Genomic DNA, 11,354 nt, shown 5'->3' with positions numbered 1-11,354 from the left:
CGATATGAAAATTAGAAGAAGAAATTGGTGTTACTGCCACCAGAAGAGGAAGATGAAACAAGGGTGTTGTGGCCGGAAATGGATTGAAGGTTCAGAGTATTGATTCGAGAAACTGCAAGATATAAGAAAATGTTGTTGCTGTCGTGACTGAAATTAGGAGATGGGTTTCGAATTAATGGTGAATGCAGTTGCAGCGAGGGGAGTTAGAGCTTGGCAGTAGAATGGAGTTGTTACTCTGAACTGGTGGTTGATGCCAAGGAGATCTAGATCGGGTGGTCTTTGCTTTGGTGTTGAGTGTGATTCTGGCAGCAACATGAGCTCAAAACTGAAGAACAAAATGATAGGACATAAAGCAAGGTGGTTGTGTGTTGCTGCCATGGCTCTGAATGACAAGATGCAGTTTCTGGTAAGACTGAAACTAGGGGTTGAACTGGTGGTGATCTGAGCAACTACAAAGAAGGTGAATGGAATTGGTAGGAGGCCTTTGAACTGGTGATTGAAGCTGCAATTTTAAGTGTTGGTCTGTGTATGAATGGAATTGCGAGTAATTATGCATTGCAGGTGTGATGCTGTTGTAGAATGGCTTAATAGAGAAGAGAATGAAGCTGCAATGGCAGTGTGCAGACTGAGTTGGTGCGAATGGAAGTTATGAGCATATGGACCTGAAATGTTGTTGGTGGTAACGATTTGCTGCGCGAGATGGAGTTGTGCTGGATTACAAGGTTATGCTGTTGCAGGTGCAAGTACAAATGCAATTGGAGTTGCTGATTACTAAGGTTGCAAGTCTTAACGCTGCTGCGGACATGAAATGTATGGACTTGTGAACTGTGAATGAGCTGAATTGCTGGGTATGGAATATGAGGTTAATAAGATGCAAATGGGTCAGCTGTGTGTTTGTAGTGGCAGCTGATGCACTAAGCAGGGGAGAATGGTTGCTGATGGCATTACAGGAAGGAAAGCGTTGGTGGAGTTGAGAATGGTTACATCAAGTTCCGTTAAAGAAGTGCAGGAAAGGGTTAAGAGTTAGTATGTGAAGCTGAGATGTTGTGCAGTTATTGCAGGAAATTGGCAGTGGTATGATTCAGATTTGAATGGTTTACAGGTGCGGCTGCGAGCTGGTTGTTACAAAGGGTTAAGCTGTTGTGCCAGTTGTAGTTAAGCTACATGGAGTTAGATGTATGTTTAGGTGGCAATTGCAAGTGAACTGAGATGGGAATTGTCAGGGTAGAATGCAAGAAAGGAGACGACACTGATGCTATGTATAAGGTTTAATTGTAGGCATTGCAGGAGGCATTGCAGGCATGGATTTCGGAAAAGGATGTTGATTGCAATGGAGGTGACTGAAGTGGTACAAATTGCAGGTGCTAGTTTTGGTTTGAAGTTGCAGTTAGGTATTTGAGTTGAAATGGATTGGTACTGGTGTGTTTGGTTGGTGTTGGATGTTGTGTTAGCCAAGCTACTTACTGCAATGGGACTGTGCAGACGAGCAGTTGGTGAGTTGGTGTCAAATAGAGGAGATGGCCGGCAGCTGGAGGATGTGGCCTAACAAGAAAATAGGCTGTCAGTTCTCTAAAACTGACAGGCCAAAGGCTAAATATTTTAATGGGCTTATGATTTGAGGCCCGAATGGAAGTTGAGATGATGGGCTGGAGGTTTAGTCGAGAATTAGAGTTGGGAAGTCAAAGAAAGTATAAAGGGAGAGGCTTTATCTCTCTACATATATCTTTTATCTTCTTCTACTACTTTGTTCTAGGGTTTAGAAACATGATAGGTTTTCTCTTCCTTTTTGTTATGAACTCCATTGATATGAGTAGTTAATCTTATTATTGGTTATGGATTAATTTGATTTCACAAAGCATGCTTTTTTTATTAATAAATTAGTTTTGTCTCATAATTATCGATCCTGATTCACTATATTTATCACCATGTATGATTTGAATATTTGTTTAGTTGAGTGGCCAATTGATTGAACTCGTATTCACATCTAATGCTAGTTTAGGGTGTTTCATACGTAAAAGTGATGCATCTTGAATACAAGTAGCACAAATATGGTTATTGCTTGTAGTGATATATCCTAGTAACCATATGTGGATCATAATCTTTGTTAAAACGGATTAGTGCTTTTACACGTTCGTTTGCATTGATTAGTCTTATTTCATAGAATTTAGTGCTCTTAGGGAGTTAAACTTAATTGTGCATTTACACTTTAGGTTGCTTTCTAGGAAGAATTCACTTTCGCATCTTTTAATGTGTTTGTTGATGACAAGAGGAAATTAGCGGGATATTCTTGCGATCAAGGTATCCTAGGACTTTTGATAAAAGTTGAGATTAAATATCAATTCTAGTTATTGTTACAAATTCATGTTTGTGAATGAAAACTTATCCTTGACCAATATCTTCATCTTATTGATTTGCTTGTTTATTTCATTATTCGCTTTTAGTTTATTTTCCTTTACATAAAAATCAGAAATCCCCCTTGTTTATTTAAGAAACCGAAACAACTTGACAACCTAGATCCTCTCTGTGGGAACGATCCTTTCTTACCCTTGTTATATTTTAAATTTTGATTTGTGAGAAAGTAATTTATTTTTGACGCATACGACAGCGATCAACTACTCTGGTAGCCACAACAAGCACTCTAAGCATATCTTCTTCTCTTTCAAACCTAACAAGGAAAACCCACTCACTGACAGATTTAACTGATAATCCTCCTTGAATCTTCCACTAAAAAAGGAGTGCATTTCTCACATCCCAGCTGTTTCTATCAACTGGTTCAGCAAACACCCCCAACAAACAGCTTGTCCAAACATTTTGGTTATTCATAAACCTAGGAGGGATAACATCTTCAACTGAAAACTGTCTACCATTGCCCAAGTTCAAGGAGGCTTGTAACAAGGATGTTAACTGCGAAACATCACCATGCCAAACAGCTTGCATGGTGATACAAAGACTCAGCTTAAAGCTATACTGGTTTTAGGGTTTTGAGGATATCAATGAGTGAGAAAGGATTGAGTTGTAGAGGAAAGAAATCTTAACAGGGGGTGAGAAAACAATTAGGGATATGGCGAATTTATACTGAGGGATTAGGGTTTCAACACCGACTAGAAATTACTCCACTGAAATCCTCTAAATTTAAAATTCTCACAGGGCAAAACCTAATTTAATTGGGTAGATTGAGCAGCAATTGCACAAGTGTAGGAATAGTTCTAGAAGATTAATACAGATGGCCAAAAATTGAATTGAACGAAGAAAAATCAATCAGAGCCGGTAATTTAGGGTTTAGATCGAGATAGATAATCGCAAGTTGTAGCTTCATAATCATTATCAAACACAAGTGGGAAAATCAAATCATTACCTGACAGAGTAAGTTGATAATCAAACGTAACCGTGTGAATCTTTCTTCTGCTGCAGAGATTTCTCGACTGCCACCACCATTAATTTTGCTCTAATTAAAAAAATTAACCTTGACCCAAAGTAGATATGACCCATATATGCATAGAAACTTAGTGCATCAGTTGCTTCCGATCCATCAGAGCCTATGAACGGCTGATTAGCCGCTCATGGCGGAAGGAAAACCAAAGAGAAAGGGGAAGGGAAGAAAACTAGATAAAAAACTGGTTTGCCCGTGGAAAAACATTACGGGTTTTTTTCGTTTAGGAGAGAGTCCCAAAAAAGAAGTGAAGTTGATGTGTTAGATGACGGTTGTAAATGGAGGAAATATGGCCAGAAAGTTGTCAAGAATATTCTCCATCCTAGGTATGTAATCTAATTATTCTATAGCTCCCAGATCGAGGGTCATTCGGCGGTTGGGACCTCCAAATCGAGCTTTGACTTCGACGGCCAGGAATGATTGGTTGTGTTTTTTTCAAATCCCCAAATTCACGAAACCAGGGGATTATGCTCGGCCCGTGCAACTCGACTACTCCATCTAAGAGCAACTGCAGTGGTGCGATCAAAACCAAAGATCAAAGATCAAAAAAAAGATCAAATTTTGGGTTTAGTCCGTGTTGTCACGTAACGGTCCCGATTAAAATTTGGTCGCGCGTAATTTAAATCTCCGCCCCAAAAAAATTTCATCGGGCGTATCTCAAATGTCCGCCCAATCAATCACCAGGCGTACTTTAAATTTACGCCTGTCAACAGGCGTACTTTAAGTTTACGCCTCATTTTTTTTTTTTTTTTTTTTAATTTGAATTTTCATCGGGCGTAATTTAAATCTCCGCCCGTTAACGCGCGTACTTTAAATTTACGCCCAGCAACAAGCGTACTTTAAATTTACGCCCGACTATATTAGGATTTGGTATTTGGTGGCGACCAAATATGGTCTGGAATTTGATCTTTGGCTGGGATTTGATCTTTACTCCGTCCCACTGCGTCACGATCTCATCCCAAATTTTTGGTTATACTCGCCCACTGTGGATGCTCTAACGACTTATCTAATTCTTTTCTCACCAGCCTCTTTCTGCTAACCCTGTCTCTGAATATGTTTTCTTAATCGTGTTTTCTTTCGAATTCAGAACCTTGCTACCTTTTAATGGTAGGCGTAAGGGTTTTCATCTTGAAGATTAGTTAAGACTGACGATGGAAGCGCCTTCTCAGTCAAAATTGAACATTGTCGGTATGTTTCTCATCTTCTCTAATTATCACTGTTTTAAAAAAAAAAAAAATTGGTGTTTTTTCAATTTTCTGCTGCCTGATGGTAACTCTATATATCTTATCGGTTGTTACCCTGACTAAATTCAATTTCTTCTCCTAGCTATCGATTCTTAACGAACCCTAAACCTAAAATCCTGTTCTTTTGTTTTGTTTGGTTTATTTATTTTAATTTTGTTTGATTGTTCCATCTTATTCATTGCAGGGGTGATGTTGGATCAATCATAAGATGTGAAGTTTACAGTCTCAAGTAGGTATTATTTCTGAATCTTATCATTCCATTAAAATTTGAACTATGTTAACCTTATTCATAAACATGAGCATCTCTGTACTGGGTAACCTTAAAACATGAATATCACCCTTGAGAATTTTACCGTGTTCCCTAATAGTGATTCCTCATTGATTTAACAGTACATAGAAGATGGAAGGGATCTTAATAACGAAGCCATTAACGCTTGTGTAATTTGGAAGACCTACTAATAGATGGGTGGAATCCTGGAGTACATTCAGGAGAATTAATTACGGGGATTTATTTTTTTATTGCGATTTTCTCGCTATACGGGGATTCATACTGCCTATTCCTAGAAAAGATTATTGCATTTTTTTGTAGTCGTTACTCTTCAATTGATCTGCATCTCTGCAATTTTTAGTTGCCACTGCTCTTCACCGCCTGAGTATTCGGTACTTTATTTTTTTTTAATGTTGTGATTGTTGGTAATAAGGATGCCAAGCGTTGGTGAAAACGTTGGAAAATGTTTCCTTTGTATCATTTTATTGACTATACAGAGACACTTTCCTATTTGGCTACAAGTGAAACATTACAAGATGAGAGGTGCCAATGGAGGTTTCCTATTCAAGCTAATACCTGTGAGGTTTCATCATAAACAACAAATCTGGGTGGTTTTTTTTCCTACTATTTTGATTTTTAGGTTAATGTACGCGTAAATGATCATGCACAAGTTCTGAGAGAAAAACTTCATATTTTATATACAATCAAAATAGGAAGAAACATTCCTGACCAAGTTTTATTATAGGCTGATCAGTTCATGAGTAAAGAAAGTTCTCAGATTTTGCACAACTAGGACGATCTAGCTTATATGTAGTTACCCACTTCACATCGAATTACCCCCTCTTTCTGAATTTTTCCACTTCACAACGATCCTTTTCCTCTTCTCCTCTCTGAAATCACTTCCAAATACAAATAATTATAATTTCTGTTTGATTTCTGAATCTTATTAGTTTCAAATGGTTCGATTATTATTATTTTCAGCAGTATTTCTCGTTTTTGAATTTCGTATATAATATTTAGGGTTTTTGATTCGTTGTTTTAGGGTTTTTGAATTTCGCTTATGGAGTTTCTGTTGTTTATGGGTTCTAATAAGATTATGTTGCAATTTAGGATATTGGGTTTAGGAAAAGTTAGCATTTTCTTCAAATTGGGCGTTTTCTCGGTTTAGCAAATTCTAGGGTTTTTTACCTTACCATTTCAGCCAGTGTGTTAATATTGAATGTGATTTGAATATGAGTTGGAGCTGACAATACTGAAGCTGGTGATGAAGAAATGTTGTTGTTGGTTTGTAGATACTTAAGAGATAGTGAAGGTGTTGCATCTTTCGGTTGGAACGAGGTATGGAGTCTGATGGTATGTGCAGCAGAGAGACATCCAAGCCCAAGGGATATGAATTGCAAGCTGCTACTGTGACTCAGGGAAGATTTCAAGCTGCTACTGTGACTGATGGAGATAAACACGGATATGTGCAATAAATGCAAACATTTTCGTTTGATCTTCTGCCGGTTTCCTGAACATGGATGTAAATATAGTTTCATTTCCTCAATTAATAAAAAGAAAAGGCGATTGAGAGGAATATAAGAAGGAGGTAAACGTAGAAGCCCTGGAACTATATTGGTAATCTATTTCTTTTCTTTTTTGCTTCTATTGATTTTTTTTTTTCTTTGTAGCATCTGTGCTTAATGATTATGTACTTTTCGTAAGAATTTAGTTTTGATTTGTATGTTGGCCCGATGACGAAAAAACGGTTAGGAGGGAGTTGGTTAAGCATCATTCAAGTTACTGTTGCACAGATCCTTAATTATGTGTAGATCTCTATACAGTCCACCTAAAGTGAAGCTGTTACCCTCCACCACATCTTCATCCGCGAAGTTTAAATTAAATGTTATGTCTCAGCTCAAGCAAATCAATGCTTTCCGCTGGATCAAGTGCTCTTTCGTCTAAATTGCAGCTCCCAGCCATTAAAAATGTAGAAATCACAAAAATATATAGCGTCCTTATTTGAACGCAGTCTAAACAATCTTGGGTATTTTTCCTATGAACATTTTTAATTTTGGGTTTCTACACTCTGCTTTGTCGCAGGGGAAGGTTGTCCATGACTTTGTTTAGGTTAGTTTAGCTTTCGCACTAGGAAGAGTCAGAGATGTCAATATTGGATAAATTTTATTTCAGTCTCAAGAAACCGACATCAATTGAAATTGGTGGGAGTTGTTCAATATAAGCTGTAGCGAAGCCGTCTGTTTATAATGATCTTTGTTGGTAAAGACCATGCTGGAAAGTGCACCAAGATATGGTAAACCCGGTGATGGAGGTGCTACTGATGAGCTTATGGATCCAACAACGGAGCTCCAACAGCAGCAGCAGGCTGTAGATGATTGAACTTGCAGGCGAACCCATATTTACAAACCCCGGTTCGCGTAGGTAATATAGACATTGTGTTACTTCCTACTCCCAGCTCACTTTTTATCTTCCTACTCCCAGCTCACTTTTTATCTCTTTCTTTCTCGTCTATTCCCTGATCTTGACTCACTATTTTATTGATTTGTTAATAGGTACGCAAACAAGAATTCCAACCAAGTATGAATTTGATTTCTCTCTATCCTCTTTGCTTTCGATTTATATATATATATATATATATCTGGGTTATTAGGAGTACACTACACTATCAATAGGCCCTTAACAATTATAGCAAATATGTACTTATCATCATGAATTGTGAACACCTGCACCAGCTTCTCAAATAAATATTTTGCTTATAGTTTTTTTGTTGTATTTAGGGATAACCGGAGGCTAAATTAGAGCTGAGGTCGCAGGAATCATTTCAAATACATGCCTGGCCAAATTTCAAGGTGTGCTGAAGATGTATATATCTGATTTGCTGCATACAGTTCAGTTGGTTGCAATTTAGATTATTTTCATCTTTTTATTTTATGTATTATAATGTCCGAGTATTGAGTATGACTTAGATTGGATAACTTATCATGTCGAGTGCGACGCTAAGATGAGATATTTGAATCAGGTTGCGGCTCAGTGCGACACTAAGATGAGATATTTGAATCTGCCAACATCAATGAAGATCTATGATCTAAAATTGTTATAGTACAATGGGTAACACAATTGAAGTGTTTACTATTGAAATTTTGGTTTGGTTAATAAGCATTTTTAATTAATTTTAAAATCCACAAGCAGATGTTACAATTAGGTTCTAGCTACTCTTTGCGCGGCTATGTTTTGTTTGTAAAAGCAGAAACGAAAGCGACAATTCTACAATGCAAGGGGTTCAGGGTCATATTTTAAAACAATGAAATAAATAAAGATGTAATTTTTGTCTCTTTGACGGTGGAAGAAGAAACATCACTATTGCTAAGTTGAGTTTTCGTATTTCCATGCTTTAATTTTAACAATATTTATTGGAGATTTTTTTTTATTTTCTTTGCTTCAACAGCTGACTAAGCTTCTGCTAAAAGAGACATGTAATTAGATAGAAGATCGGAGGTGTTCCAATCAGGTAAAGAAGGCCTTTGAATTCGGGTCAGGTAAGACTACTTATCTATTGTTACTGTAGTTTATTTCAATTTATAAATTGGTTTTTAGTACCCCTATTGTTGCTACTCTAGCTGACTACAAACATTTTCAAGAGACAAAAGATAGAAACTTGGTTGTGATGGTTATTTCCTTTAACAAAGCGTATTAATAATTAAGTTAACATTTAAAGATTGTGAGTAAATGAATAATTTAAAAATTAGATGTCTGAGAAGGTGAGAGAGATACCATGGTTGGTCACATATATATCAAATTTGCTCCAAGGTCCTCATCTGTTGTAATGAACTAGACATGTCAGAGTTGGATTTTGAAATGCTCAAGTCCTACTATATACATAAGTTTATAGTCATCTCAAGCAGATATTTAGAGACGAGGTAGATTATGTTTGGCAATAATTTCTTTCTTACTATCTTAGCTCAATTGGTAGAGCACATGGCATTCAACCATGTAGTTGTGGGTTCGACTCCCACTGATGGCATATACTCGGCCAAACTCCACGCATCTAAACTTACACTTTGGGTACCCTACAATGTTGGAAGTGTTTGCTGGCTCAAGCAAATCTATAAGCACTTATCTGAATAGCATAAGGTAAATAAATATGAATAGTGAGGCAAATTATAACTACCCATGAGTCATATGAGTCATGAGAGTATAAATGTAGCAGAGTTTTCTCAATTGTCGATTGCTGAGATCTGCTGATGCGACGAGATATTCGATTGCGTTTGTCTTCTACTGTACCGGCTATCTGATGTGATTTTTTTTTGTTTTTCTTGGTAGGTGCTCCCATTCATCGGTTTACTTGCCCCGACTTGGGTAGTTTACATCTCCTTTAATGTTTTATTTTTACCTTGAGTTAGCTTCGCTGTAATTGCATGTTAATTGGTTCTATATTTGCACTTTCAGTTCTTAAGAAGGTAAACAAAAACTCCAGCAAAGAATAATTTAAGGAAAGAGAGGCAACCATTTGCCCGAGGACTAATGTGTGGAAACAAAATCAGCCTAGATCATGGGCTAATGATAGACCCACGTCAATCGAATTGTCATTAAGCTCATTATGATGGCTTATGGAGCTCATCGTCGTCGGAACAATGAAGTCCATGCCTTCTATCTTATGATGGCTTATGGATGTGCATGAAACTGCCATTTGTTCGTGAAGATTTAGAGATGGTTTGCAGTACCATTTCAAACAGTAGTTACATCCACCATTGTTGCAAATATAGTCTATTAATATAGATTTATAAGCAAATACATGAAATTCAAATTAGATATCAATTTAAAAACGTTATTTTATGAAATGCGGTAACAAGAGGAAAAGATGATGGTCTCAAGAAAGGGATCCCAGCAAGACATCGGGATCTTCCTTCTAGGTTCCGCCCTCTAGATTTCAACATAATCACAACTAATTTTAAAGTGGGGAATACATTTGATTCTAGAAATTCTAATCCACGGCCGCGGCCGTAGGCCCCAGCTATTATGACACGATTTCACCGGGTTACCTAAACACCGCCCCAATAATTTTTTTAGAGAGCAATTTTTTTTTAAATAACTTCAAGTTCTTAGTATTTTCGGGTCCAAGAGCATAGCTCAGTGGTATCCCATCAACTTCAGTAAGGAGGAAGTCAGGGGTTCAATCCCCACCGCCGTAAAGATTTGAGGTAGATTAGTTGTATAGTGGGTTGAGTGGTGTTGGCTCTCATAGTGGGACCAGTTCCTGGGTCCGGCTTTCGCGTATAAAAAAAGTTCTTAATATTTTCAGTTACCCAATTCTATTATTGTTTAGGTATTAAATTTTAATTAATGTAAACTTTAGATATTGATTCTTTAAGTAAATCTCTATATTATATTTTAAGCTATATTAGAAAGTTGATACAGTTGTTCAAGAGCATTTATCAACGTGCAATTGCTCGGAAAATTTGTAAGCAATCAAATTGGTTACATATACTTAATTAAATGATTAGAAAAACAAGTAACAACGTATTAGAATCTTATCTGCTAAAAAATATTGTTTACCAGATTGAGCAGGCTTATACCATGCTTTAGTATCACGTTGTTGTAGCTCTTACACTCTATTACGTGTCTTTTGTTAAGTAAAAGACTAACATACTGTACTTTCAAAGTAAATTACTAGCAATTTAATTTTTCATGGAGTTGACACAATTTGAGCACTTTTGTTCTGTGTCATTCTCTAAATATATTGAAATATGTTTGGTAGAGAAAAAAGACATCTCATTTGTTGTTCTCTCATCGTTATCATCTTTAAAGTAAATTAAGTTGCTTCCTGAATAGTCTTCCTATTTTCAGTGGGATCATCCGGTTGTGGCGTGCCGGTCATTGTGATTCCGCTGTCCCCAGATTTGATCCCATGTAAATTTATGTCGTGGTTTTAGCAGTCAAAAAAAAGATATGGTACTAATATTTGTTCTGGGCACTTGCTTCTTCTTGAATTCATTGACTCATACCTCCAGATTGATCAGTACTCAAGAGGCATTGGTAGTTGCCAATGCAAGTGCACCTGTTGCAAGGTATAATGGTTTGTTAGCTAACAAAAAAATACAATTGTCGGCACATGTCTTGGTTAATTAGAAACGAACCACTAACCTCTAAATTCTCTTACAAACGTTCCAGTAATGATAACAATTATTGGAGTATTGATGAAATTAAATTAAGTGATTAATTATTTATTTTTTGTTGTGGAAATGAGTGCCTAAATGTAGACTGTTTCGATTAGTACTGATATTATTAGGTGTTTGCTAATGTTATAAAATTATGAGTACCCTGGAATGAGAAAGAAATAAATTATGTAAACTGACACTAACATGGGAGGTTGAGCCGGGACCGTAAGGCCCCGGTGATAGTAAGATAGCAAATA

General features: G+C 36.9%; 2 long non-coding RNA genes across 2 annotated transcripts; both read left to right on the top strand.

The window, feature by feature from the left end:
• The first annotated feature begins 4,464 nt into the window (after window positions 1–4,464).
• On the top strand, window positions 4,465–6,933 carry LOC113358312. The gene is made up of 4 exons (XR_003364464.1): window positions 4,465–4,618; window positions 4,859–4,907; window positions 5,065–5,520; window positions 6,235–6,933. It is a non-coding gene; the product is annotated as an uncharacterized LOC113358312 (long non-coding RNA).
• Window positions 6,934–7,013: 80 nt separating this feature from the next.
• Window positions 7,014–9,655, top strand: LOC113358313. The gene is made up of 6 exons (XR_003364465.1): window positions 7,014–7,363; window positions 7,495–7,519; window positions 7,720–7,791; window positions 8,388–8,478; window positions 9,263–9,298; window positions 9,389–9,655. It is a non-coding gene; the product is annotated as an uncharacterized LOC113358313 (long non-coding RNA).
• Window positions 9,656–11,354: the final 1,699 nt, after the last annotated feature.

The sequence above is a fragment of the Papaver somniferum genome, chromosome 3, assembly GCF_003573695.1.
Source record: "Papaver somniferum cultivar HN1 chromosome 3, ASM357369v1, whole genome shotgun sequence".
NCBI lineage: Eukaryota > Viridiplantae > Streptophyta > Magnoliopsida > Ranunculales > Papaveraceae > Papaver > Papaver somniferum.
This window is presented reverse-complemented; position numbering and strand designations above follow the sequence as displayed.